Source organism: Oxyura jamaicensis, chromosome 8 (assembly GCF_011077185.1).
Source record: "Oxyura jamaicensis isolate SHBP4307 breed ruddy duck chromosome 8, BPBGC_Ojam_1.0, whole genome shotgun sequence".
Taxonomy (NCBI): domain Eukaryota; kingdom Metazoa; phylum Chordata; class Aves; order Anseriformes; family Anatidae; genus Oxyura; species Oxyura jamaicensis.
The window spans coordinates 10,272,094-10,299,108 of NC_048900.1; the positions used below are offsets into that span (position 1 = coordinate 10,272,094).

The 27,015-nt window shown below is 53.4% G+C and overlaps 1 long non-coding RNA gene across 1 annotated transcript in view; it reads right to left on the reverse strand.

Annotated features, from left to right (window-relative positions):
• Positions 1–1,187: 1,187 nt before the first annotated feature.
• The window catches only part of LOC118170577, a 68,844-nt gene continuing 43,016 nt past the window's right edge, over positions 1,188–27,015 (reverse strand). Inside the window, exon 4 of the long non-coding RNA XR_004752788.1 lies at positions 1,188–5,362. This is a non-coding gene — a long non-coding RNA (uncharacterized LOC118170577). The remainder of the gene's footprint in view (positions 5,363–27,015) is intronic.

Sequence of the window (27,015 nt, forward strand, 5' to 3'; positions counted from 1 at the left end):
CTCGCCGCCTGCTTTTGTTCGGCTCCGGACTCCTCAAACTGGCACGGAGGAGCCCGAGGAGGAGGAGGAGGAGGAGGAGGAGGCGGGGGGGAGGAAGGGGCCGCGGCGGCTCTCCGCCCCCCCGGCCCCATTGGCGGCGGCGGCGGGAAGGCCGGCCCCGCGGGCCGCACCGCCCCCTCGGCGGCCGCCCGTCAATCTCCGGGTTCAGAGGTGGGCCGGGGGCCGCGCCCCGCCCGCGCCTTAAAGCGGCCACGGCCTTCCTCCTCCTCCTCCTCCTCCCTCCTCCTTTCTCCTCCTCCTCCTCCTCTTCTTCTTCCTCCTCCTCCCCTCACAGCGCCCCCTCCTCATGCCCCCCCCCCCTCCAGTTCTCCCCTCAGGCGCTGTCCCTGACAGGGGGGCTGTGCCCCCCAGGCAGCTCCTTCCCTCTCCCCGCGCCCTGCTGGCGTTCTCCTTCCTCATCCTCCCTCCACGAGGCAGTCAGGGCCTTCCCGAGCAGTGGGGGCCGTCCCCATGCCCCCCCCCCCCCCTACATGCGAGGCCATGGGGCGGGGAGGTGGCCCCACAGCGGGCACCATGCCCTCAGCCCATCGCTGTGGGGAGACGGAGGGAGCAGAGCCGTTTCGTGGCACAGAGCTCGTCCCAAAGACACGGCTGTTGTGTAGGCAGGCCCTTGGCTTTCTCTTGCACGCCACGAAATGGCGTTGGGGTTTGCAGCGCCACAGGGAGGGAGCCGTGATTTGCCTGGAAGCATTCAGCCAGCAGTTGAGATCCTCTAAGGAAGGACGGGGAGGGTCGAAGCAAACCAAAACAGCCCCAGACGTGGAAGAGGGGGCTCAAAGGGATGTGTCATCCCCACAAGATGGTGGTGGCAGAGCTTTCCCTAAGCCACGTGCCGACATCTTGTCTGCAGCCACCGGGGACCCTCAATGGCCCAGCAAGAGGACAGGGGAAAGGGGCACAAATAAGTGGGGTTTGCTGGGGCAGCAGGGCAAGGCCAAGGATATCCACAGCATCTCCTCACCTTCTGTTCCTCTTCCATGATCTAAAGCTCAAGGGCTGCTCTAGCTGGGGGACGATACGGTGACCCCACCTGGAGTCAGGACAGGCCATGTCCCAGGCAGGCCTGGCGCATGGCACTTACACCCTGATGGTCCCACATGTGATTTTGCAGCCAGTGCTCTGCCCAAACCATACATCTTCAGGGCAGGGGAAGCTAGCGGAGATCCCAAGGCCATGGGGACTGCAATTCAGATCTACTTGTCATGGTGTCATGGCACGCAAGAGGTGAAGGACTTCCCCAGCCCCTTTTCTGCATTCTCCTGGATGCAAGGCTGCCACGTGGCCAAAAATACTTCTGTAGGCATCAGCGGGTGAGCAGGGACAGCTGAAGCCTGCAAAGTTGTATTAAAAAAATGTAAAAGGTAGTTATGGCAATCAGAAAAACTTCCTGCTTGGGAGATGACTTCATCAGACGCGAGGGCTGCCAAGCTCCAGGTCCCTTGTACTGTAAGGGAAGACAGCCCTAGCCCCTGACCTCGGTGCAGGTCGGGGATGGAGCCGTCCAATTTATTGCGAAGGAAAAAAAAAAAAAAAAAAAAAAAAAAAAGGCAATTGTTTTGCTTCTACTCTTCCTCGTTAATGAAACACTTTCCAGTGTTTTAAGCAAAACATGACTTTCCATTTTGAAATTTCCTTTCAAACCATTAAAATGTTTTAAAGTGGTTGAAGGCAAAGTGAGATGTTTTGATTTTTGTCGCTATGGAATGTTTCACTCAACACATTTTTTTTTGTTTCTCAACTTGCCAAATTTTTTCAAAAATTTGCTTTCTCACCCAAGACATATCTATATATTTTTTACTTTTTCAAAAAGGCCAAAAAACAGGATAAAATATCCAGTATCTCCATGGCTCCACAGGAAATGGAACTTAATCCAAGGAACCAGGAGCCAAGGGACTTCTCTCCAAAGGCCCAAACTTTCAGACACTTAGTCATCTCTTCACTCCCTTGCTCGCACACCAAGTCTAGACATATGCTGTCTCAAAATTTGGCAGGGACTCTCCCATCCCCAGGGGTCAGCACAGGGTTTGGGTTTGATCTTGAGCAGCCCCAGGGAGAGGAATCGCAGCAGAGCTCCCTCCACGTGCACAACAACAGGGAGCGGTGTGACCGGCCAGGCTGGGGGGACAGGCAGCAGCGCCCCAGGGACAGCGGGGCACATGGGATGGGATGCGGTGGTCTGCTGACCCCACAGACTCTTCTGTTGCAAATCCTTCCCCGTTTCCAAAGTCACAGCACGGTGCTGCAGCATTTTGGGTGGATGCCAGACAGCGGGAGCCAGAAGACCCTTAGGGCAGCCAGCATGGGTAGGAGGTGAGGCACACATGGGCGCAAGAGGAGTTCTTTGTGGAGCGGGTGAGCCCGAGGCTCACCCCATGTTGTCTCACGGGGAGAGGGACCCTGCGGTCCGAGCTGTTCCACGGGAGGCACCCAGCATGGGGCCTTGGAGGAGCAGTCAGGAACAGCCAGGACTCTGCCATCTACCAGAGTCTGTAAAATCCTTCCTGTCAGAGATAACTAATCCTGGGGCCTTTACAACACCTCTCCCAAAAAGCACATTTCATCCCACTGTCTCCTTCTGCCTTCCAAGTGCCTGAGACTGCAATAGGTATTAGCGAAAATATTCCCCTCGGGAGCCGACACTGGACTCCCTTAAAGCCCGAACACCACCACCCCTCCTTCCCCAAGACACAAGCAAGCGCTGTGCTCTATTATCTCTACACCCACTAAATCTTCCTGAAATAAAGAATAAACATTTCCACCACACATAGTATAAGTGTATATGCCAAGCTGCATCGCTTCCTCTCCTCTGTGGTTATTATAAAGTGGTTTTGTTTCAATGGCGAAGCAGATGGACAGAGTCCAAGTCTGCCGTCCCTGCTCCCTGTGAGTACGTCTGACACTGTCTTTGGTTTATCACAGATTCCTGAAGAAAACGTTTACGGGAGCCTCTTGTTTAAAATCTTGGCTCCATCATGACATAATTCCTATTATTTATTGAATGAAAATCAAGCTGTTGTTAATGCACCATTACTGTGGCGGAGCGAAGCCCTGGAAAATTGAGGCCAAGCACACTGTTTCTCTGAGCACAAGCAAAGCATCTCCCACCATCATGCCCCGACGCCTACACCACAACAGGGTGAAAACCAGTCTCCTGCCCTGTGACTCCTTACACATTTCCATTTTGGTGAGGACAGCCTGAGTTCCTCGGACTCTTTTACTTTGAGGTCCAAAAACCGAGACCCCGTAGTCAATATACAGCCCCACTTCAGGGGGTGGGTACCTGGGATACCTCAGTGGTGATGTTCTTTTCCATTCTTCACGACCAAATTCATTTTCCTCCCTTTTCTGCACTTTTCCACTACCTCATTCCACGGAAAAACCGCCCCCTGTCCTGTTCCCCAGCCAGCTGCAGCCCTGGTAGCACAATGAACTCCAAATGGATGGTTCCTCCCGGGTTAAATGCGGCAGGGTTTAAATTCCTAGCTGGTGTTCAGGGGAGATTCTTAATTTTTCCTGGAAATGTTGTTGCTTTTTTGAACTGGATGTTTATTTGTCAGCTTAGTCATTAACCTTCTTCCTTACTCATTTGGCTTTTGATAAGACAGAAAATGTCAAAGGGAAGGGAAATAGGCTCAGAATAATTTCCCCTGGCGAAGGATCCCAGTCCCCAGAAGCTGAGGGAATTTTCTCATCCATTTTAGCAGAGACGTGTCTTCGCTCCCTGTGCCAGGCTAAATCAGCGTTCAAGGTTTTGCTGGGTTTGTGTATTAAGGCTTCAGCAAAGTGCCTGGCTCTTCTGGAGCAATCTTGATCTGTGGATCTCAGAGCCCTTCCAAAAGGAGCCAAATACGGGTATTCGCGGTTAAAGGATGCTGAAAGGGGCACGAGCAGGGTTTTGTTGATGTTCACCTGGCCCAGGAGAGCCAGAAGCAGATTCCCAGGCACCCCCCTCCCAGTCCCACGTGCAAGCCTCTATGTCACGCCGACTTTGACACGGGAATGGTGTATTCTGCTCAGAACTGTACGGTTTTGCACGGTTTATTAACATTTCCTATCCACAATATTATTACAAACAACCTTAACAGAGGTAAACTTCTGCAGTGACGAGAGAGAGGATCAACTTCTCTCTGCATGAAAATGTGTTGTGCCTAAACTTGTTGTTTGTTGCTTATTCAAATGCAAGTAACAAAATTCTTATCATCAGAAGTTTACCAAAAAGGAAAACTGCTTTTCCCAATGGCTGACATAAACATGTAAGTGCTACCAAACATATTTACATGTTTGAAATAGATGGTATAATTACAATGAGTTATAGTCAATATTCAGGCTTTCCTCGGTTTAAATGCTACCTTCTGATACAGCACAACACATTCTTTAATTGTGATCACGTGCTCTTTCTTAGAGACTGCTGCAATGTTTTTCCACAAAAACGCCCGTAATTGAAAAGCAAATGGCATTGTTTAAAATAAATTCTCTGCCCTCCCAGAAATAAACAGGTGACTTTCCTTACAGCATGTCCCATTTCCGCGACTCTGACATCGCAGCGAGCCATTTGCAAAATCATTCTGGACATTTTTCCAGACCCCAAACTTGAATTTCAGCACGGAAATAGTTCTTGAAGACTGAGAAATTTCAACAGGGATTTTGAAAAACAAGTCAGGTAAAAGCTATCAGAGGAAATATCAGCAAAAGCACTCACAGATTCCTCCAGTAAAAGCAGGTCTATTCTGGTCTCAACAAAAAAGGTCTTTTTCCCTCTTTCAGCCAATACTGATGTTCCTCAAAGGATAGGAAATAGCCGTTAAATTCACTCTTATCTAGTGTGTCTCACATTCTGCACAGTGCTTTTTAAAAGAGAAAGCCACATTAGAGGGACAGGCTCATGACCGTATGCCACAGCTCCTCCATGAGATCTCACAAGCCAGGCCTCCAGATGAGACCTCTTCACCACTGTCATTGTTACAGGAAGCCCATTTTCAGACACTTTGCTAAAAAAAAAAAAAAGCATGCCCCTAGCCTTCTTTTACAGATGGGGAAATGGAGGGACAAGAAGAAGGGCTTTGCTTTTGTGAACCACCAGCAAGATTTGAGGTTATCACTGTGCTTGGAGCACAGCGTGAAAGAAAACCCTGCTGCTGCACGTGAACCAGAACGATTTCTTTGCGTCTCAGATGCAGACTCGTGGTTTTGGGATGCTTTCCACAACGTCACCTACCTTCAAGAGGTCTTTGTGGAGACCACCTCCAGGCAGAAGTTGCTCTTCCTCTCTTGAGCTTTCACAGAAGTCCCAGGCTGAGAAGGGCTGCAAAGAAGAGGCACAGGCTTCAGATTTCACTCTTGGTGGTGTAAAGCTGGTGGGAAGCGTTCCCCTCATGCAAAGGTCTGCCAAGGAGACCCGTGCTGCTCTCTGAACTGGTGAGCAGAGAGGTCACAGGGAGACACGTAGGCCTCTGTGACAGTAACAGATCCAATTTGCTGACTCTCTTTTTGATAAAATCCCTTCCCACCCCCTCCCTTGGCTTTCCCACAGGTTCCTCCAGTCTCCCTAGCGGGGTTTTGACCCAGTGTTCCTATTATCAGCCGTCCCCTCCTTCCTACACAACTGCTGAAGTTGGACCTTAGCCTTTCATTTCATTTTCATTTGGCTTCTTCCCCAACTTCCCATATTTGAGCACTTTGCTTATTATCAGTCTGGTCCCTCCTGTGCTTTACTCAGCTCCATTCCACTAATTGGTTCGAGCACGGGCGCAGCATTCCCAAAACCAGGGCCATTTCCCCTCTCACGCAGTCACTGCCGTGCACTCAACGCCCTCCGCAGACTCCCAGAGCAGGAGGGAAACTTCCTCCCTGAAGGTGCTGGTGCCCTTGGCTGCACGGGTCTGAGACAGTGATCGATATAATCACTGATATATGGTCGCGTCCCATATTGGTTCTTCACAGCCCACGAATCATGTCCCCTGGCAGGCCCTGAAGGTTGTAGGACAGATCGCTTCCACAACTGGACATCCATTTTCCCTATTGCTTTTACCAACGCTGATACTGCCGTACTGCACACCTCCTTGGGAAGCACCAAACTGCAAACAGCCAGCAGCCTAAAACGAAGATTTCACTTAACTCCTATCAGCTCCTCACCGTTCTTTGGCTTTCTGTGCAGTCAGCCAGACCAGAGCTGCTCACACCACCCTTGCCCGTGACCTTGTCTGTCCAGACCATAAGTCACTGCCGCTTCCCTGTGGCTCCCAGGTCATAAAGAGGTGTCAAAGCCTCTCACTTGTGAGAAAGGAGGCAGCACTGCAGAGACTGTAGCCACAAATCGCAGCAGCATCTCTCCTGCCCCCAGCCCCAACCCAAGTTCACCGGGGACTTTACTTTTCCTGGTCGACTGGGCAGAAAACCCACAAAGCTTCATTTCTTACCGCGCTTCCCCAGGAGGAAAAAATCTCACCTAGAACTGCTGTCAAGTCGCATATCGCCTCTCGCTCCGAAAAGATTTAGGCAGGTTAAGCCCGGAAGAAAGAAAAACTCTCCAAGGCTGCTTGTTTGATAAGGGCACATCCACGGCGGCACCCACTTGGTGTGGGACACGCGGAGCTGCAAGCGGGGCTGGGGGAGCAGGTTGTCCCCCTAGGTCTCCCACACTGCTCTGTTCAGCAGCACCTTTGACCTTCTTTCCCTCAATTTAATGGGAATGCGAGATCAAGGTGTCCACAGGATGAGGCTTGTTGGGGAGAGGCAGAAAATATTCTCCAAGCGCTTGGAAAGAAGATGAGGGAGCCGTGCCTGTAGCAAGAGGGAAGACAAAGAGAGGACGCACAAGACTGAGAAGGCTACCAACAATTCTAACAAGCTGCTATCCCCCCAGTCTCCTAGCAGGGAAGGTCCCCAGAGGATGTAAGTCAATAAACCCCATTTGATGTGGTACCAATTCACACACAACGAAGATCTAGCTCTCAGATTTTAGGGTCCCCAAGCGAGTGTTGCAGAGGAGCCTGAGTTTCAAGGGAAGACCCTGCTAGGCTCACACTTGCCTGGCCTGGAATAAAAGAGCTGAGACTCCTTCCACATTGCAGGCTGCTCAGCCCCTTCCTCCGGCTAATTGTTCTTTCCCCAGTTGAATAGTCTATTTCGGGAGCAATATAGGAATTAGGGCAGAGAGAAAGACACTGGCAGAGCCCAAGGAGGAGCAGAGAGAAGAGTCCTCCCAGGTCCCCGCTGTCCCGTGGAACAGGCGCTGTTGGGCTCCCAGCAGTGGGATGGGATGGGATGGGAGATACAGACCACCGTGAGCAGAGGGGAAAGGGAGGCGAGGGCAAAAAGCTGCAGCCTTTTGCTTTTGCCGAGGTGGGAACACGGGCGTTTTATAGTCATCAACCTCCCAAATGAAATGCGTCAGATGTGACCAGATGCAAAGGCAACAAAGGAACATGGGCTCACTGGGATGCTAACCGCCCCAGAGACATGCTTTCAACATCCATCCCTTTCTTTTTCCCCTGTTCTCCCATGCAGCTGAAAGAGAGCCAGGCTGAGCAGGGTCAGACTCAGCACACGAACACCAAGGCTCAGCGTGAACCAAGAGGTTTCCAAGGCGTGGGCTGGAGCGTGGGGTAACAACAGTTGCAAGGAGCTTTATTCCTTGACCAGAGAAGTGTCCCTTACCGGAGCACGTTCAGCCTGTTTTCATAGCCTCCATCGTGTAGCACTGCCCAAGCCAGCCTAGTGAATGCTGCGGGTGGACCAGAGGCTTGCAGTGCTGCCGTTAGCCCTGGAGCGACATCCCAGCAGAAAGCAGCTCCTAGGAGACCCCACCATCTCAGCCTGCTCCAGAAGACGACAGTGCAAGACTCTAACCTTAGCTTTTACACAGCTTTTTCATCATCCCCCCTCACCACCACTTAGCTCCAACCCCAAGTGCTGGAATAACCAAATGCCATCAATTAAATTGCCTCAGAGGAGACAAAATGTGCATTTTCACGGTCCTGAGCTGGAGCCCTGTTCTCATGCTTCATGATGAAAGGAGTTCTTTAGGCTGCACAAATCACTTACATTAAAAGGAAAATATTATTATTTCCTGCTTTTTCCTTTGGAACCCAGTGCAGATGAGAGAGAATTCGTAATGCAGGATCAGAGGTGCACCTTAAAACGAGAAAATCGATGTCTCCAGTCCCTCGGTCTGTCTAGGACTGGACGGATCCTTCATAAAGGTAGAAGACTCGCTTTGGTGCTAGAATTGCAGCAGATTTTTTAATCAGCGGAGCTAAAAGGGAAAACCTGTGGTGGGATGCAAGAATCCCTTCATGACGGAGTAAAGATAGGAAGCACGTTTCCAAATCTTCCCATCAGGCGAGCGTTTCTGGAGCCTGCGTTTCTTCCCCCTGCCTCTAACGCCCGTACCCTGGCTATGCAGAGGGAGCAGGGGTTTGCTGCACACACATCGCACACACATCGCACACACATCGCACACACGCCTGTTCTGGCCTGTCTGAAGCACGGCTGTATCCTGGGCAAAGAGAAATCACCTGAATAGTGTCGCTTTAAAAGCCACGGAAGTGCAGAGAGCAGCACCAGCAGCAGTCAATAGCAATTTCCACCGCTGGGTCGATACCATCTGATGGCTGTGTAGCTGTAAAGATTGTTTCACACACATATCAGGAGGTGGGCAGGGGCAGGAAAAGTGGAATTGGTTTTAATGATTGCAGGATTCAAAGTACGGCTGGCTCCCTCTCCCTCTTCTTCCTTCACGAGAAACACACACACACGCAGTCAGAAATCAAATTTCCAGCCCTGTCAGTTCCTATCACAACAGCTCCCCAGCTTGGACGCCTTCCCAGCTTGCCAGGGAAGCTTCTCCTAACCCAAGAAGCGCGTTACACGGCGATGGAGTCGCAGCTTGTGCCCAAACTTCCCTGCAGCTTCAGGCCGTGACCTCCACTGGCGCGCACCCAGAGCTGCCGCAGGACCGCAGGGCTCGGGTCCAAAGCCAGGGGGGCTGCGGATGCGGGTGGTTGGCGCTGCTTTAGCCCCCAGGGCAGCATCGGGGTATTTTTCTGGGTGCTGGATGGGGAGGGAATAGCAGGCAAGCACAAAGCACTTAGCAGAGGGAGGGCACCCGTCTTGCAGAGAAAACGTGAACGGCTCCTGCAGTAACCGAAAGCCAAGATGCGCCTGCTCTACAGAAAACAAAGAACATCCATTTGATTCTTTGTCTTTAACCAATCCATTTGCTGACACTTCAGCACAAACTTCTCCCCCCCCACCGCATCGATAAGCGAGAGCATTTTCTAAGGGGCAGAGCCCCTGCGGGCTCTCCTGACCCTCAGCACCTGGGTACCAGGGTGCTTCAGCGCTTTGGGTCAGCGGCCAAAGCTGGTATTGCTCCAGATCCAGCTTCACAAATGGGGTTTTTGTTTGTTTTTTCCTTCCTGGGAGGAAATGCAGAGAAGGAGAAAGAAAGGGGAAATACTTCATTTCACTGTTTTTAAACAAGGCATCTAGCTGTGTCTGTTTGAAACACCCCCGTTTATACTTTCCCATTTAAAAAGACCTGCCACCTTCCCCAGATGTGCCACCACCACTGCCTAGGTCAGCCTAAGGCAGACCCTCCTCCGCTCCGACAAACCACGACTACCACTTGTCATCCAAGTTTTTCTTCCGTTTGCAGCTTTTCCTCCACGTGACGCTGGGGCAGTCACTGCTTCAGCCGTCCCAGCGGTGATGCCCTGGCCACCGCAGCGCTCCATCCACCACCGGGAGACACGGAGAGGGCGACAAAAGCCACAGAAGATGAGCAAAACCCAAACTGTGGCTTCCCTGGGATGCCTTAGCCCAGTGGAGGGAAGTCAACACAACCCAGCAGACCTCAGAGCCTTGAAAGAAGCCGGAGAGCGCGACAGAAAGCAAACTCCATCCATCTCCACGTGTGATGCTGATGGGGAGCCTTCAGCCCAGCCAGCAATGCAGAAGAACCTGCCCATGTTGAAGACTTGAAATTCAGAGCCGTCAAGGCCAGACAGGCCACCCTTATCAACTACACCCCCTCAAGTACCGTGCAGGTGAAAGAGCCTCAGGAATTTCGGGTCCGGGTCTGCCCTGCCTGCAGGAACCACACACACACACGTGAGGAGAGCCCCCCCCCCGAGCCTGGTGGTGCCCTGGGGGGTTGGCAGCTTCACTAATTAGTCACTAAGCCAGCAAAACTAAAGCAGAAAGCCCTTGTAATGGTGCGAGTCCAGAGGCTGGGGCTTTAAATAAAATGCCATTTGCTGGGAGATGCTCACAGCAGCGGTGAGCGCAGCTCCTGCTCTGCCTGTGCTCAGCCCTGCAAAAGCCTGAGAGGGCTCTGTCTGCTCAGCAGTCAGAGGAAATCTTCGTCGTGACTTGAGTCCAGATACCCACGGAGTGAAAAGAGCTGAGATTGGCATGTTCGTTAGGCTCGCAGGTAAAAGGCGCAGCAAGCAGCACAGCCCAAAATAAATAGCGGGAGTTGACAACGCTGAGCGAGGGAACCTTGAATGGGAAATAAAAGACAATTTTGAACAGCGAGGGTAGTTAATCACCGGGCCTGGTTACCAAGGGAAATGGCAAATTCATCATCAGTCAGAGGTCGTGCATGGAGCCTGGATGTCTTCCAAGAAGCGGGGCACTGGTTCTGGACCACGTTTGTGGGTTCAGGAGCACCTCTCGGAGAACAAGACCCTCCAGCGCAGCCACGGCGGGTGATAGGCGAGTGGATGGGCTGCGGTGCTGCAGCACCCCCAGCTCTGCCCCTGCTTGCACCAAGGCTGGGTTTTGGGGCCCGACCAAGCACCAAGACCCCACGCTGACCACTGCTCATCTCCAGGAACCCAGCCAGGGATGGGGTCAGAGCACCAGCCTTGCCACCGCAGCTGTCGTGGCAAGCCGTGACCCTGAGCTCCCTGCACTGGGGCACAGCCAGGGAAGCAAAATAATGGTCTTTTTTTTTTTTTTTTCTTTTTTTTCCCTTTTTTTTCCCCTTTTAGTCTCTGTGTCTGCTCCTTCCTCCCTCCGCCACATGAAACCAAGCCCAAAATACACGCTCCGGCTTCTGTTTACCCTTTCAGGCAGCTCCACTGATGCCCAAGACGCTGATTTGATCTGACCTCTCTCTCAACGCCACCTTAGCACCAGCACGGCTCCCCGCCCCTCTGTGGAAGCAGAAGCAAAACCCCGAGAGCAAAGCAAAGCAGCTTCAGCGTTCCCAATGCACTCCAGCCCCTCGCTCCCACAACCACCACATTTGGGAGAAAAGCAAAGGGGATCAGGGCCGGATGCTCTCCGGACACGGTGCCGCGCTCCCCGCATGGGTGAGGCTCCCCCCATCCCCAAGGGCAGAGCTGTGCTCTCTGCCTCCCCTCTGCCCCAGTCAATATGCCCAATTTAAAGAGGTTTCAGAGGAAAGCAGGTGCCTGCAGCTCACGTTGCTTCCCTGACCCTTGTAAATCCAGTCTCTTGAGTGAATGGCTTGTTTGGAGAGAGCCCTCCGTTTGTTTGTCTGGGCTCTAGTGATAATAGCTCTAATTTATCTCCGAGCTGGGCAGGCATGTCTAATGTGTTTGAGTATTTAGAAGCATTACGGAGGTTTCATTTGGTCAATAGTTTCTTGAAATCCTTTCCCACACACAGAGAAGCGATGCAAAGGTGGAGCCCCTGTGCTGCAGCACCCCTGGAGCCTGCAAACTGCTCCTGTGCCAGGACCACAGCTTTCACCAAAAAGGAGGCACTAGGATCCTGAAACCCACAGAACCCAGTCTCAGAAACCAGAACCCAAACAGCCAGCCTGCGACAGGGACCGTGGCAAGATGGCCTGGAACATGCCACCCCACCTGCCCCTGCGTAGACCTGTTTGCTCTAACATCGGCATCCCCCACGCAGCCATGCTCATGCCTCAGCTCGATCAGGCAGCTTTAGCTTGCAACCTGCCCCGGGAAACGTGGCAGAAAGAGCACGTCCACCCCGCTCCTCGTGCCCGTGCTCCACGCACCGAGACGCTGCCGGTGCTGGGGTGGAGCCCGTTGGCCACCGCGCGGCCCAGAGGCAGCGAGGCTGCAGCTCCACGGCTGCGGTCAGCGGGCTAATTTATGGAGGCCAAATGTAATTACTTAGCCTGGAAGGTGGCCAGGACACCAAGGTTAACACCCTCGCTCTCCAAAGAGTGCCCGGGGAGCGCTGGAGGGAGGCTGCCAAGCCATTTGATGTGCCTCCACCTCAGGTGCTGCGGACAGCCAGCTCCGGCGAGGGCCAGGCAGGAGAAAAAAGGTCGTCACGGATTTTTATTTTTTTTATATATATAAAGCAAAATAAAAGCAGATTTTGAGCCCAGGATTTGAGAGACGCAAACTCATTTCTTGGCTTTGCTAGAGAAATCTTGAGGGGCCTTGAACACGTCGCTTCATCCCTGTACATGCGACGGCCTTGGTGGTGTCAGAGCCAGGGGCACCGGGCTCCGCAGGCCTCTCTGGCACCAGCAGAAGTTTCTCATGGCTCTACATTTTTCACATGGGTTTAAACAGATTGAAATAGCCCTTGTTAAAAATAAGAGCCACCAAATTTAGCCTTCCTTCCCTCCGCCTCCCGTTTCCTGGAGGATCTGCAACAGGCGGCTGGCTGGGAGGGCATTCCCCAGGGGTTTCGCCTGGTATTTATAAAGTTTTGATGAAAACCCCCAAAGACAATAAATAAATAAAGATATCAACTTCCAGGTGACCTCCCTGCTTCTGCAGCAGCCCCCTGCAGCAATGAGGCACTGTGGGCCCAGGACCCACCTCTGACACCCTTTGGGCTCAGCACCACCCCGTCCTCTGCCTTCCCTGCAGCTCCTCTCCAGTCCCCGAGGGATGCAGCACCGAGGGACACAGCTTCCTTCCTTTAGCGTTTACTGTTTCTGCAGAAAACGTCCCCTTTGCAGGTCGCCTTTCCAGCAGGAAGGTAGGGACACAAGCAGCAAGAGCATCGCTTTGCACCCCCTGCTCAGCATCCAATGTGGGAGCATCGCCCCATGCTCCTGCAGCTGGTGGGGGAACGCTGCAGGGAAATTCATGCTCGTATTTATCTCTATATGCACATGCGTATGTGGCGTACATAGGATGCATATTGAGACAAATAATATTTTCAGAACAAACATTTCATTTTAAAAGTCACTGTGTGACAACAAGTTAATTATCTATCATATCATTTCTGAAACCCAAACATTTTGAAAGCTAGGAAATAACTAATTAAGATCATCGTAAATCTTCCTCTGTCTTGGGAGCCCTTTTTCCTAAGAAATAGGAAGAAATACATATTTCATCCCAGTGCAACATCCTTAACTCTGACCTATAAGATATTAATGAGTAGTTCACACAGTTTCCCCGCCTAAACAACTTTCTTACAAAGGTTACTGTAAGGTAGCACAGGGTAATTAGTCAGCACCATTCCTGGCAACCCAACTTGCAATAAGCATGTAGACAGATAGTTAGGAGAAAAAAATATACGTATAACGTTGTGATCCTCTCACCTAGCATGAGCCACGTGACTTCCTCGGATCCATTTTGCTTTGTAACACGACAAATCTTATTGAGGAACGTAATTAGCTACTCCCAGCTGAAGCTTTCCTCCCTCCTCTGGTGACGGCCACCACCCCGTGGCTGCTCCAAGCCGGCCAGCTGGGGATGCTCCAGCCCCTACCAGCTCCCAGGGCTTTGCTCTGATGCCTGTTTATCCACAGTTTTACAAAGAAAATAACTTCCTATCGATCCCAGGTAGATAAATTCACTGGGAAAGATGCACAAAACTAGGGCAGAACTAGGATGTTATTAACATGCCTAACACGATCGAAGAGCTTAAAGCCTTGAACAGGGAGGAAATTTCAGATTTTTTCTTTTAATTAGAGTGTGAAAGGCAGGTGGAACAACCATTCAAGCAAGGCTTTGAGCCTGGAACCGTGTCTAAGAGGAAAAGGGTATTCGCACTTCGCGTGAGGACTGCGAAGGGAAGACAATGAGGTGGGGAGCGATCAGACATCTGGAAATGGACCTGCGGGAACAAAGTGACACTTGGATGTGGGCAGAGCTGGGCCTTAGAGGAGACAAAAACACACGGCAAAGAGGGTTGTCATGGTAAAAGGAGAGCAGGGGACAACGCAGGGCCGCTGCCTGCTCCGGTGGGGTCTGAGTTAGGGTGGTTTGGGCATGCCCCCTGAGTCCCCTCTGCCCCGGTGCTGCCAAACCCCAGACAGGGAGGGCAGAAGCCCCCGGCCCCGGGGCAGAGCAGGCCTTGGTGTGGGGTAGGGATTCAAACAGGCCTGAACATCACACTACATGCAGGGAGGCTCTTGCACTAGTACTCTGAAGGCCACTTGCAAGTGAATTTAAGCTAACAAGGAAAAAAAAAAAAAAAAAAGGCCCTTTTTGTATTGGAATTAAAGTGTCTAGACAGAGTCTTCCTGGTGTAACTGGACCCGTACATACTGATCACGATACACCTGATAAAACCTCCCCACGGAGATAGCGGCTCAGAAATACCTTGGCAGGAACTCCAGCAGGAGCCATTTTAAAAGTCTTTAATCTCGAGAATTACTTATGCCACATAATGAAGCCCGCATTACGGCAGTTCATTACATGGACCCCAAACACTGGAAAAGCGAGTGGATTTTCTTTGGCATCGCGACAGGAATCAACGCGCGGAGGAGGCCGGCCCCGAGCGTGAGGTCATATCTCCCTCTAGCTGCTGGTCCTGGGGACTCAGCAGCCTTTGACCGCCCGCACCAGCTCCCCTCCGAGCTCTCCTAGGGCCCCTGCCTCCAGTGCTGAAGGTCCTGGGGTCGCTTCTCGCTGGCGGCCATGCTCCTGTGAGGAGCGTGAAGTGGCTCAGCCCTCGGAGAGGATGCAGGCCGCACGGGAGAGGCCAAGAGTCAAAGCCACCAGGTCTGTGGGGTGTTCAGAGGAAGCCAGTGTGGAGCAGCCAAGGTGGAGACAGCACGCAGAGGAAAACACACACACAAAAAAAACCACCCTTCAAGTCAAGTTTGTCCCTCCAGCACGCAGCGGGACGCAGGCAGTGCTCAGCATCCCACAGGCCTGCCCAGAGACACGTTCCCCAGACCCGTGGCCCAAGCTCTCTGTGTGAAGATTTCTCCTCCTGCCACAGCTGCTCCTGGCAGGTGCAAATTGGGAAGCCAAACAGGCCCAGGGACAACACAAAAACCTTTCCTTAACCGTGACTTATCTTCTTTAGAGGCATCTGGGCACGTAACTACTCGGGAAGTGCAAACAGGCCCTGGGGAGCAAGAGGCGAGCAGCAGCAGGAAGAAATCAGCATTTCAACAACTAGCAAGGGTCCAGCTAAAACACAGCTCGGGAGCCTCTTGAAGCACGCTCCTCGGGCACAGCAGAAACCTTGTCAGCTCTCCACAGCACAAGCACAATTTCCAGCGCTGATGGCTTTTCTAAGCCAGACCCGCAAGAGAACTAAACCGGGACTTTGTAACGCAGCCAAACACAACCCTGGGGCTCCTCCTTGTCTCTCTGGTTATACGCATAGGAGCTGGCCTTCACGTTACTCCAGCACTGGTTGTAGCACCACAACCTGAAGCCACCTTCCAGCCTCGAGCGGGGGAAAGCCGCAGACCTCTCCTCAATTCACCTCGCTCCTCCCGGGATCTGAAAGCAAAGAGCATCCACGCTGCCGCGTGGCCATGCTCTTTCCCCTGAGCAAAACGTGGCTCTGTGCAAGACCTGTAGAGATGTAAGAGCCTTCTCACGGCCCCCCAGGTCCCTCCGCACAGCCAGTGCAATATCGGGGGGCTCCCACCTGCAGCCAGCCCCGGAGCGCAGCCGCAGCAGTGCCTGGCAGGACCCGCGTGGGCACAGCCGTGGGCACGCACGCACACACACACAGCGTCCACCTTGCAAAGTTTCCCCTGGATTTTTGTTACCATGTCATCTATTAATTACCTAATTACATCTTCTAATTATGGGATTCCTCCAGTATTTATACTCATTACATAAATGGCGGCAATTACACTAATTAGGTTAATGATACAGGATAACAGTCTACAAATTGCTTTAAAGGGACACTCTCAAGGCACACAGGCCGAGGATGCTCCCCGGCAGGTCAGCCCGTGGGTGGCACGCAGACAACGCTCCCGCCAGGCTGCTGCCTCCTCGCCCGGCCTCCACCCGACCACGGGCTCTTTAGGGCTCGCGAGCGGAGAGCTGCAGAGTGCAGCCAGGGAGATGAGGAAACTATGCCCTATTGCTTGGCTGCTGGATCGCTTTTGCCAAAAACCGAGGCCTGGTGTTGAAGGGTGACCCCCTCTAAAAGAAGGGTTGCAAATGTTTCTTCCCTGCCTGGGTGGAGGCCTGGGAGGAGGATGGCAGCGTGTCCGTGCCTCTTCCAAGTGCACCCCAAGTCCCTGCGTCCTGCTCAGACAGATGTGACCCGACCTCTAGCCCACACGCACTTCCAAAAGGGCAGATCTGCCAAGAGGAAATCCAGCTTCCCGTGCTCCAGCGAGCTCCCCTAGAGCACCGGTGGCACTTTGCAAAGCCAAACGTGTCCTCGGGGCAAGCGGTGAGCCACGGGAGGCTGGAAGGAGCCTATTTCTGAGCGCCCTACTTACCCAGATTTGCTGGAGTCCGAGCGGCGCGTGACAACGTGCTTGCCCCTATATCTCACCCAAAAGCATCCTAAAACCCTGTCAAGCTCCATCACCCTCCAGAGCGGCCTCGACCACTGGGAGGAAAACTTTCTCGCTCGGAGCCGAAGGCAGCCACTTCTCCCGAGGAACACGGGAGCCCTTTGCAGCAGTTTGGAGCGTGATGAATGGCCCTTTGTCCTGCAGCCACTACAGAAAGAGAATGTAATTACCCAAACTGGAATTTGGCCAGGATGCAATTTTACGCTGAATGAATATTCTCCCCCCACCACGCCCCTCCCCCCTTAAAGTGTTTGCAAATCCCCTTTTAAAGATAAAAATCCCAGAATAAAATCCGGCGCTCGCTTCGGAATTGGCCCGGCTCCATTATAAGTCAACTGAACAACTCCATTTCGCACCTTTAAGGCCGCGGAGCTCCCCGCGTCGCGCCAGAGATTTCATTATTGGCAAGGGTGAGGAATGCTGATTTCTGCTCCCGAACTGCTGTCTTCACCCTAAACTATATCCCTGTGTCAGCTTGCCCAAAGACACGTGTAACCAGGTCCATTTTCTGAAAGATATACAGCTGCGGCCGGCTTTATAGCCTGCTCCAGCAGGACACGGCTGGCACTTCGAGCGGAGCGGGCTGACCGGTCTCCACTCTAACAGGCAGGGTCTATGGCTCCAGCGGGAGCCTTGCAGGAGCATATATCGATTGTAAATAATGTCTCAATATCCTATAGTAGGTCATAAATCAAAAAGGGGTTGAAATATCTTTTCTCCAAGGGACTTTTTTTTTTTTTTTTCTTTTAAAGGAGTCTATTTCTTGTTTAGCGGTTTCCTTTTTAGAGTTACTGCATCAACCTTTTAACCCAAGTGCCAAGTCAGAACCGTGGCCCTGATCCCTGCTGGGCCTTCCCCAGGGACAGGCAGCAGCTCTGCCACCAGTTCCTGTTGACCCAAAGCCATGGAGGAGCCCGCGGGACAGACGTAGCCCCCAGCCCACCGTGCACAACCCCCTTCTCAGTGGGTTGTGACCTGCAGCACACATCTGACGTGGTTCACGACTTATTTTCTGCCACATGTCCAAGTCTCTTGGCTTTCCCATCAGCAGTGGATGGCCTGGCTGGGAAATCAGGGAGCAACCAGGTCAGAAGACGACTTCTCTGAGAGGAGAGCTGGCCTGAAGGTCCCTCCCTTTTCCCAAGCTTCTTTTCCCAAACCTTTCCATCCTTAAAAAAGCAGCTTATTGTGGCACCCAGCTCCTCTGCGGAGGGGAAGGAAGCAAGCAGCAAGGTGCAGCTCACACCTCGGGTGCTCGCGGGGAGGCTCTGGCAGCCGGCCCCCGGAGCTAAAATAGCTCCTGGCCAGGAGGAGTCTCGGGGGAGCTCCCACCTTCAAGCAAGCCCTGAGCTCTGCCCCTTCCAGCAGGGAAAGAGCTCGCTGCCTCACTCTGCTGTCTTGCAAAACACCAGTTTCTCAAATTGCTGCATTATTCTAGAGAGAAGGAAAAAAGAAAAAAAAAAAAAAAAAGGCCTATTTTGGGCCATTTTTAGTTATCAAGCAGAGAGGAACGAATACCTGGCAGAAGGACAGAAAAAAACCAATAGGTTGCTGTCCAGAAAGCCCTCAAAACTGATCGGAGCTGAGCTGCCCTATTGCACGGCGCTGCGTGGCACCTGGGGACACCTCCAGTCCCTCTCCCAGTACGTCTCCTGCCACAAAGCCTGGGAGGGCAGCGGGGCTGGGGGCCCTGATAACCCAGTACGGAGCCAGGAGGAAAAGGTGCTCCGTTTTTCCTTCCAAGTCCAAGAAGTATCTGAGCTAAAATCAATAGAAATCAGTAAAACCAAGCCCAGAGAAAGGTGTGACAGGATCTCTTGGGACCGAAATGAGAGCTACGATCTTTAAGGAAGCCAAGAGGGAATAAAAGGGAAGAAGGGGTGGGAGGGGAAGAGCATTTACCTGCACAAAAGCGAGAACGTCGACAATAACCCAGCTCAGCTCTGGCTTGCACAGAGACCTTGGAGAAGGGGGTGGGAGGCAAGGTGGGAAATTACCAGGAGCTTAAGAAAATATATATGTAAAAATTAAAAAAATAAAATAAAACTGTATCAGCATTGACTAATAATTTCCGGGCTGTGCGCAGATGTCATTAATGACCCTTTTTATTCATGCAGGAGTTCCCAAAGAGGAGCATAATGTTCCATTAGTAATAATTGAGAAAGTCTCCTGTCGGGATTATGTCAAAACCTAGAGATGCTGCTGCTGCCAAAACATTTTGGTGACAAACGTGTGAAGCATTTGACAGTCGGTGCCACAGCAGGTTGAGGCGGCTTCAGGAGGGGAAACCTAGGAGGAGAGAGGAGGTGGGAGACGGCAGCTGAGCGCCGATCCCCACGGGGATGGCAGACATCCTGCTCCTCGAGGCTCCTACAGCCCGGGAGGCAGAAAACCCTGCACCCAAGAGCTGTATTTGCAAGATACCATCCCGATGCCACGTCGGCTGGCCCACCTCCCCCCTCGCGCCCGGGGTTTTGCAATACATCTGCAACACAGACCCTGCCGTGGCTCAGCGCCGCGGGATCCTTTCGTCCAGGGACGGCCGCGTCCTCAGCCACCGGGACGTTGCGACACGCCGGACATTTCTTGCTGCTTATCGCAGCCCACGGGCCAGGGACTGCTGCAGTCACTGGCACAAAGGGCGAGCCTGGGACAGAGCCTCCGTGGGTGATTAACCCAAAGGTTCCCGTTTGAGCGCGATGGAGAAAATCTCTGGTGACCCAAGCATAGCTTCCTCCCTCGCTCTTCAGCCTACGGCAAGGTTGGACAACATCTTGTGAGCTGCAAAGCGCTGGTGCAATTTAGGGAAAAGGGGAAAACAACTTCCTTTTCCCCCAGTGTTTCCTGATTACAAGCAGCACATTATCATCTCTCCCATTTTAAGCAGCAGACACAGAGCCCAGTTTGACCACAGGTGGAGCCAGGGCAGCAGCATCACCCTGGTGCTGCACAGAGGAAAAGCAAGAGGTTTTCCAGGCTCGGTCCCTTTCCAAGAAAGGGTTAGTTAATGCCTTGCAGGAGCCACAATAACACGTCCCATCCTCTGCTCACATGCCCCTTCACCAAGCCCTCCAAGTCAGCGTGATACAGAGCCAGGCTTCCCCGTGGATGGACAGAGGTGGGGTGGCATTTGGAGCAAAGACGTGGATCCAGGCCCAGAGCAGGCGGCATGTAAAGCCATGAAATTCAGATTTGGATCCAGAGCAGGGTGCTGAAAGCTGCTCTGGTCGGAAGGGGCTGGTGGTGGCTCGCTCCTGGCCCCATAGCACAGCAGAAGGGCTCCTGCCGGGGGCCGGCGCCAAGCAGCTGGTGCTCCTCCGCCCGGTTAACAGCCGAGGGCTGCTCCAGATCTGTTTCCTAGCAGTTTATTCATTGAGAGGCTGCCAACGCGTTAGCAAAGAGAAATGCACACTGGCCTGATCCTCCCTCCCCAGCCCTGCCTTGCACCAGAGCAAACACGCCAGCCTTCGTGCCCCTCGCCGTGCGTGCCCAGCCCACAAACACCCGTCCCGACACCCACAGGGACACCGCTGCCCCTGGGCACAGCGCGGTGGCCGTCTCGAGCCGGTGGCAGAAGAGCCATCGAGAAAAGCGTGAAGGCTGAGTGCTGTAATGGAGCTTACCGGGGGAATTTCGGGCGCTGGGAACGTGCGGTATGTCCCAGCCTGCTCAAGCGGGGGTGGAGAACACCCGAGCTGTTCCTTTCGAGGACTAATGATGATGGGTTTTTGCTCGGACTCAAGCTGGCATGGATGAGAGCTCCCGCAGAGCGCCGAGTCAGCCAAATTAAGCGCCGGTCCTCCCTTGGAGAAATCCAGTCTAGAAGAGTTAGTCACAGGATGCTGCCAGCCTGGGCACAGGCTATTTACGGGAAGAGGCAGCGGGCGAGGAGCCCGGTGTCCTTGCAGGGCTCCCGCTGAGGATTCAGCTAATCCTGGTTTTACAGCCCGTGTTATTTACGGGGCAAGAGCCTGAGCATCGATGGCGAGATGATGCAGGAGGCGAGATGATGCTCAGGCATCTCTCCTCTCGTCACCGGGGTCACAGAGCAGGTCTTGCGTGGAATTCACAGCGGGAGAAGAAAAAGATGTAGTTCTGCGTGTGCAATGCCCACGTTTGTGCCTGGTGTGTAAGCATGCACATGTTCAGAGAACCTATATTCTGTTTGGGTTCTGCTGGCCTTATAAAACCTGCTTCCCCTCCATACACGTGTAGGCGTACTCCAACATATGTCAAACCCCTGCTCGTCATTCACCAGCCATTTCAACCAGCTGAGCATAAAGGATCCAGCCCCTCAGTGTACGGCACCACACCAGACATTGGTCTTGTCCTGAAGGCCTGCGTGGTCTGAGCAGGGAACACGGCGACCGCATTGCTTTGTTTTGCCCAGCCTGGAAAACTGTTGCCAGAAGATGCAACGTGAGTGTAAATAAGCTGAACCAAACCGAATCCTGGCAGCTGAATCCAGAGAGGAGAAACGCAAGGAACACGTTGCTGGTACTTGTGGTTAATTGCTGCTCTTTCTGTTGGGTCTACTTGTTTTGAAATATTAAATACAGAAAAAAAAAGCATCTATTTTTCCTCCGTAGTCTGTCAGTAGAGAAAGTGCAATATGTTTTTTACTCCTCTTTATAAACAGGGAGTATAAACTGGTTTATAGTAACTAGATAAAATTACACAATATTTTACCCGCCGTGGAAAAACGGGGATCTCGGTGCAGCAGTATTTCTCCTGCCTTTCTTGCTGGCTGTGCCTTAACCCAACAACTCCGCGTAATTCAGTTCTGTGAAGTTGTCAGCGGCGTTTTGGAGCTGGGGGCCAGCCACAGGGCCTGTCCCCAGAGCCACCCCTGCACTGCAGGACCAAATCTGCTGCCCCCAACACCAGCCCTGAGCCCCAGCCCCACACCAGCAACACGCTCCCACAGCCCCTTCCTGTCCCCTGGGCAATGCTGCTTCGGCACCTCCGAGTCTTCCACAAAAGCAGGGGATTTTCAAGACAAGATTTCGCAGCCATAAAACGGGATTTCCCCCTTTGAACCTGGCTTTCCTCTAAGGACGTGCCAGTATCTCAGAACCAAAACACCTCCATTGCGTTTTATGCCTGTCCTGATGGCTACCCTGAAATTTCAGCTTTTCCAGACCTGAGACTGCAAGCCCACGGGACAGATCCCAGAGTGCAGAAGAGGAAAACGTGCAAAGAAGCAGGTTTAGTTTCCCCCACTGGGCACCAAAGAAAGAAAAAGAAGAAAAGAAAAGAGAGGGTTTAGCCTAGAAGCCAGCACGACTCCCAGAGCCTGGAAATCTCTGCTGCTCCCAGGGCTCGGCCGCAGGGTCCTGGCGCGGAGCCGCAGCAACGCTACCGCGGCGTCGCCCGCAGAGGGAGCTTCCGCAGGGAGCCGGCCACGGCCGGCACCTTCCCATCAACAGTGAGGAGCTCTTAAAAATATATATATATTTTCCCAGGCAATATAAAGTATTGATTTTAAAGTTTTGTGGGTTTGGCTTTCTGTTTTTTTCCCTGTCCCTCAAATCAAGCAGCATTTTGTTGGGCTGCGATGAGCGAGGGGAGGAAAAGGAAAGAAACCCCAGCGCTGCGCGGGGGCACTTGGTTGGGTCTTTTTGGAGGGCTTGGTTTTGTTTCCATTGAATTGAGCTCATTGCACGGGTTCCTTTTCCATTTAACTCTGTTATAATGAAGGAGGAAAAAAAAAAAAAACAAAAACAAAAACAAAAAAGCTAATATTTCAGCACAAATATGACTCTGCAGCCTGCCAGCGTTTGAGACCTCACCGCTGTTAAACAGCTTTTCAGTCCTACTGGATACCACTCAGGGCTTGAAATGTGGAGCCCGATGGCCATTTTTCCTGCACGTTTTCAGTTTAATTTCCCTGCACACAGGCTCTGGATACTTCTCCGACAGCTCCCCTTGCCCTTTGGGCACAACCAGAGGATCCACGCAGCTCCCGAGAGCCGGGCGGAGGAACATCCTTTTAATTCACTCCGTGGCCGGCCCAATTAGCATCCCAGTTAAATTATCACCTCGGGGACAACTCCGGTCTCAGGCCTCGGCAGCCAGCTGTGAAGGCAGCCGGCGCGAGCCCCGCTTCCCCAAACAGCACGGGGAGAGCCGAGGAGATGGAGGGCATTGCCTCCGCGGGGCGAGGGCGTTCGGGTGGCCGGGCAGCGCAATTAAACGGGGGGAATTGTGGATTATCTCTCTTTTATAGCTCCCCGCTAGCAGGGAGGGGGAGAAGCACGATCACATCATTTTTCTGCTGTTCCAACTTGTGGGGAAGGCAGGAGAAGAAACGCAGCTCTGCGCCCAGCTGCGTTTGATCTGTAGGGCTTTGGGATTAAATATTCTCCCTGCAACAGGCCTAGCTGGGTCCTGGGGAGAAATGCTTCTCCACAGCGCAGGTCTGGGGGCTCCAGCTCAGGCTGGATCCTCCCTCCACTCAACCATTTATGAGCTAAAAGCCCCAGCAGCGCTGAGCCCCCTCTGGGTCAGGTGCCCCCAGGTGCACTCCCACCCATGTCCCTACTATGGGGGAGCCCTCTCTCCCTCCCTCCTCCCCTCCCCAAATGCCTTTGCAGCCCACGTGGATGAGGCACGGACAAATAAGAGTCTCAAGCCCACACGACACCCAAAAACGATGACCCTGTTGCATCCACCATGAAAAGCAGGAGGGGCAGGGGCACGTAAACAAGCCGATTACCATCTGATCCAAAATAAAAAGTCCTTTTGCTGGGACAGGTTTGGCACAGGTATCCTCACTCACTCCAGCGTGCTTCAGCTCCGGAAAGGCCAGGAGGATTTTCTGTCCAGATTTCAGCATCCTGAAGTTACATCCCCAGAGGACTGCCAGCCTCAGAATCGCAATGAAGAGGTATTTCCGTGAAGTCACTGCCTGACCTCTCAGTTCAGCTGAGCCAATACCAGCACGCAGACATCATCACCAGCACTCGATCAGGGATGCTTTGGCTTCCTGAGATCCCCACAAGCTTCAGAGGACAGCACAGCACTTGTGCAGTGCAGTTTTTGAATACCTTAGTGACCCAGGGGACAACCCCGAGGCTCTACCAGCTGGCTGTTGTTGTTTCTGCAATGGGACCCTCCTCTTACCAGCCGTGGATTTATACCACGCTACATCCATCAGTTCTGATGGACCTGCTCCTTAGGTGGCTCCGGCCACCTCTGCAGGCTTTAGCACTTCTCCTAGACCATTCTTCCCCCCTTACAAGACCACCCCACTCAACCAAACCGGACTTTGGATAAGCTCAGGTCTCAGTGCTTTCCTGGGAACTACAACCAGTCTGAAAGCCGCATAACCCCGCTCCTCCTTTCCCCCACTTTTATAGATGGGGGCGTTTTCCCTCTCCTTCCTTTGAGGGAGCTGCTGGTGGCGCGCTTGCACCCAGCTCTTCACGCCCCCCAGGATGAAGCTCACCCATCCCAGGTGCTCTGGCAGGATCTGACCTATTCGTGCAATGCCAAAACACCTCCCGCACCGGGAGGTGTTTGTGCCCTTGGCTGGTAACCACCAACACAGCTGACCTTAAAGGTAAAACAGATGGGGGAAATGCAGCGCTCAGCCCTTTGGCATCATCTGCCGAGTGCCTTCCCTCTCCCCGAGTACCAAACCAACATTGTGGCCCCCCTGCGACTGCTGATGTACTTCTGGAGCAATCACTCGTTACACTTGATGTCCCCTGCTAATTGCATCTCACTGTGTGCCTCGGCTTATCTGATCTCTCTGCATGCTCACGCTGCACTTCTGTGCTGATCTTCATGGCCTGACCTACTTTCCATTTCTCCCAGGTTTATTTCTCAGCTCCGAGCTCCATGACCCTTCCCCACACTTCCTATCCTTCTGCAAGACCACAGTTTGAACTGTGCCCTCGGTACGTTTTGACACCCCTTAATGCTTTTTTCCCCCCCCAAGACCAGCTTCCCAGGGGCCGTGCCCCTGCACGATCTGTCCGTGCTGGACTCCCCAGGGCCGTACACAGGTCGGGTCCCTCCTCTCTCCCTCCTGCTCCAGGCAGCACTGGCTCGGTCGATTCCCGGTGACAAAGAGCCCATCTTCCACCTGCATGTCCCTAGCCAGCCTCCCCTGCAGGCATCGCCATCTCTCCCACCCCTGGTGACAGAGGTGGCTGCCCACACGTCCCCAGGACTTGCTGGGACCTCTTTCCCCTGGAAGCGATAACCCTCACTGCCCTAGCGATGCTGCCCACCAAGAGCTTTACCCTCATGACGATTATCTTGGCGTTTTCCCTTGTAACCTAACCCAGCAAGCCCAATTCCCCCCATTTTATGCCCCTGCAAGAAAACGTGCACCTGTGGCGCACACAACACCCCTCCTGCCCGAAGCCCCTCCACCTTCCCCGCCCCAGCTGTACCCCGCTAACACCGCAGCTCCAGGAACGACCTCTCCCCCCAAGCGAATCTCGGTGCTCTGTCACAAGCTGCAGCCCCCAGCTCCCCTCCCACTCATCCTGCCCTCAGCCAACAGCCTCCTCCGCTCTTTCTTGCCCCTCTTTTGATCTTGCTTTCAATGGGAGAGGCCAAGCCACACGGCCATGTTTCTTTTCTTCCGTCCCCACACCCCGTGACTCCGGATGGGACTTTTGGGGGCTCCTTCAGTCTCAGGGGGCTTCGGATCGAGGCCGTGACCGGCAGAGGGTGAAACCAAGAGGCAGGGAGCTAGGGAGGGACAATCACCCCTTCAGCCCGCCCAGCTGCTCACACCGACACGATTTACCTTCAGAGACAGGATCCTTCTAGCACTTGGCACTGAGTCCCCAGCCTTGAGTGCTGGAGGTTTAATTACTGCAGCTTTGTTAAATCAGCGCAGTTAAGCCCCTGTGTAATTGCTTTCTCCGGGGCCCAGCAGTGGTTTATTTGAGGACAGCTCAGACCGACTCGCAGACAACTCAAAGCTGCTCCTGTGCTGCTTACTTCGCCCCCGTTAATTCAGTTTAAAACCCGCAGCTTTTGAGAAAGCTCTTTCAGAGAGGCGAGGCCTCGGCCTTTGATCTGCGCCGAAAATGAATAAAACACTGATTATTTTTTTTTTTTTTTGCTTTAGGTGCGCGAGGCCCAGTGACACCCACATCTATGGGCGGACAGCAGGGGGATGAGCACGCTCAGCGGGGATGTATAGGGCACCCCAAAAATGAGAAACGCCTCCCCGTGATGGGGCCAGGGCAGGAGGCTGTGGCCAGGGGCTCCTGACCGCTCGGGGGCTTTGTGCTGAAAGCTTCGCACCGCGGAGCCCGCGGGGGCCAAATCCTTCTCCGTCACCCTCGCCCAGCTGGGGACCAGCCCAGGGCACGCGGTGCCCTGGCCGTCCTCGGCTCCATCCCTGCATCCTGCATCCTCGCTGGTTGCCACGGTTACGGGCAAAATCGGGGCGTTTTGCGGAGCGGGAGGGGAGCGGGGCGGCGGGGGCTGGAAATGAGATGGCTCTTGCGGGAGGGAGGACGGTCACCCGGTCCTCGGCCACCCTGCCAATTTGCATGGAGCTGACAAGATGACAAGGTGCAAATACGCCAGGCTGCTCGGGAGTAATTTTTACAGCAGCTCTGCCTCGTGCACGCTTTTATTGCAAAGAGGGTAATCGGGCCTCTTCATTATTGAAAACATATTTACTACCCCTCGGCCGCTCTCGCCCATTTTTGCCAGCCCCTTCCTTCCCCCCTTAACTACCCTGTCCTCCACGAGATATGATCTCATAAATTTACAGTGTACTTGCTGTCTGCAAAGTGGATGTTCAGTTTCATTTTTATTGGACTTTATGATACAGGCGGATGGCGTTTTATTTGTTGCACTGCTACCAGAAGCCCTGGCACCGCGGGCCCTTGGCAGGTAGGTGCCGGCTGCGCGAGGGGGCTGAGGACGGGGAGCAGAGGTGCTGCGGTTCCCCAGGGATGCGCGGCGTGAGCACGGCAGCATTTTCCCACCGCTCGCCACTCCTCGTGGTCCCCAAAATGCCTTTCCTCAGGCTCTCAGGCTCACCCAAGCCTCGTCCAGCGTGCTACAGCTCTGCCCTCAGCGTGACACTGACGTACCTTAACAAAATTGCCAGGAACCGCAGGGAATGGTGGCACCGAGCGTGACACCGAGGAGGTCAGCACCACTCAGAGCGGTGGCACAAATCCCACCGATGCCCTGAGCAATAGCCAGGGGCGGATCCGTGCTCCCCGGGACACCAGCTCCTGGCTGACCACAACCCCACCAGGGCTGCCGTAATCAAT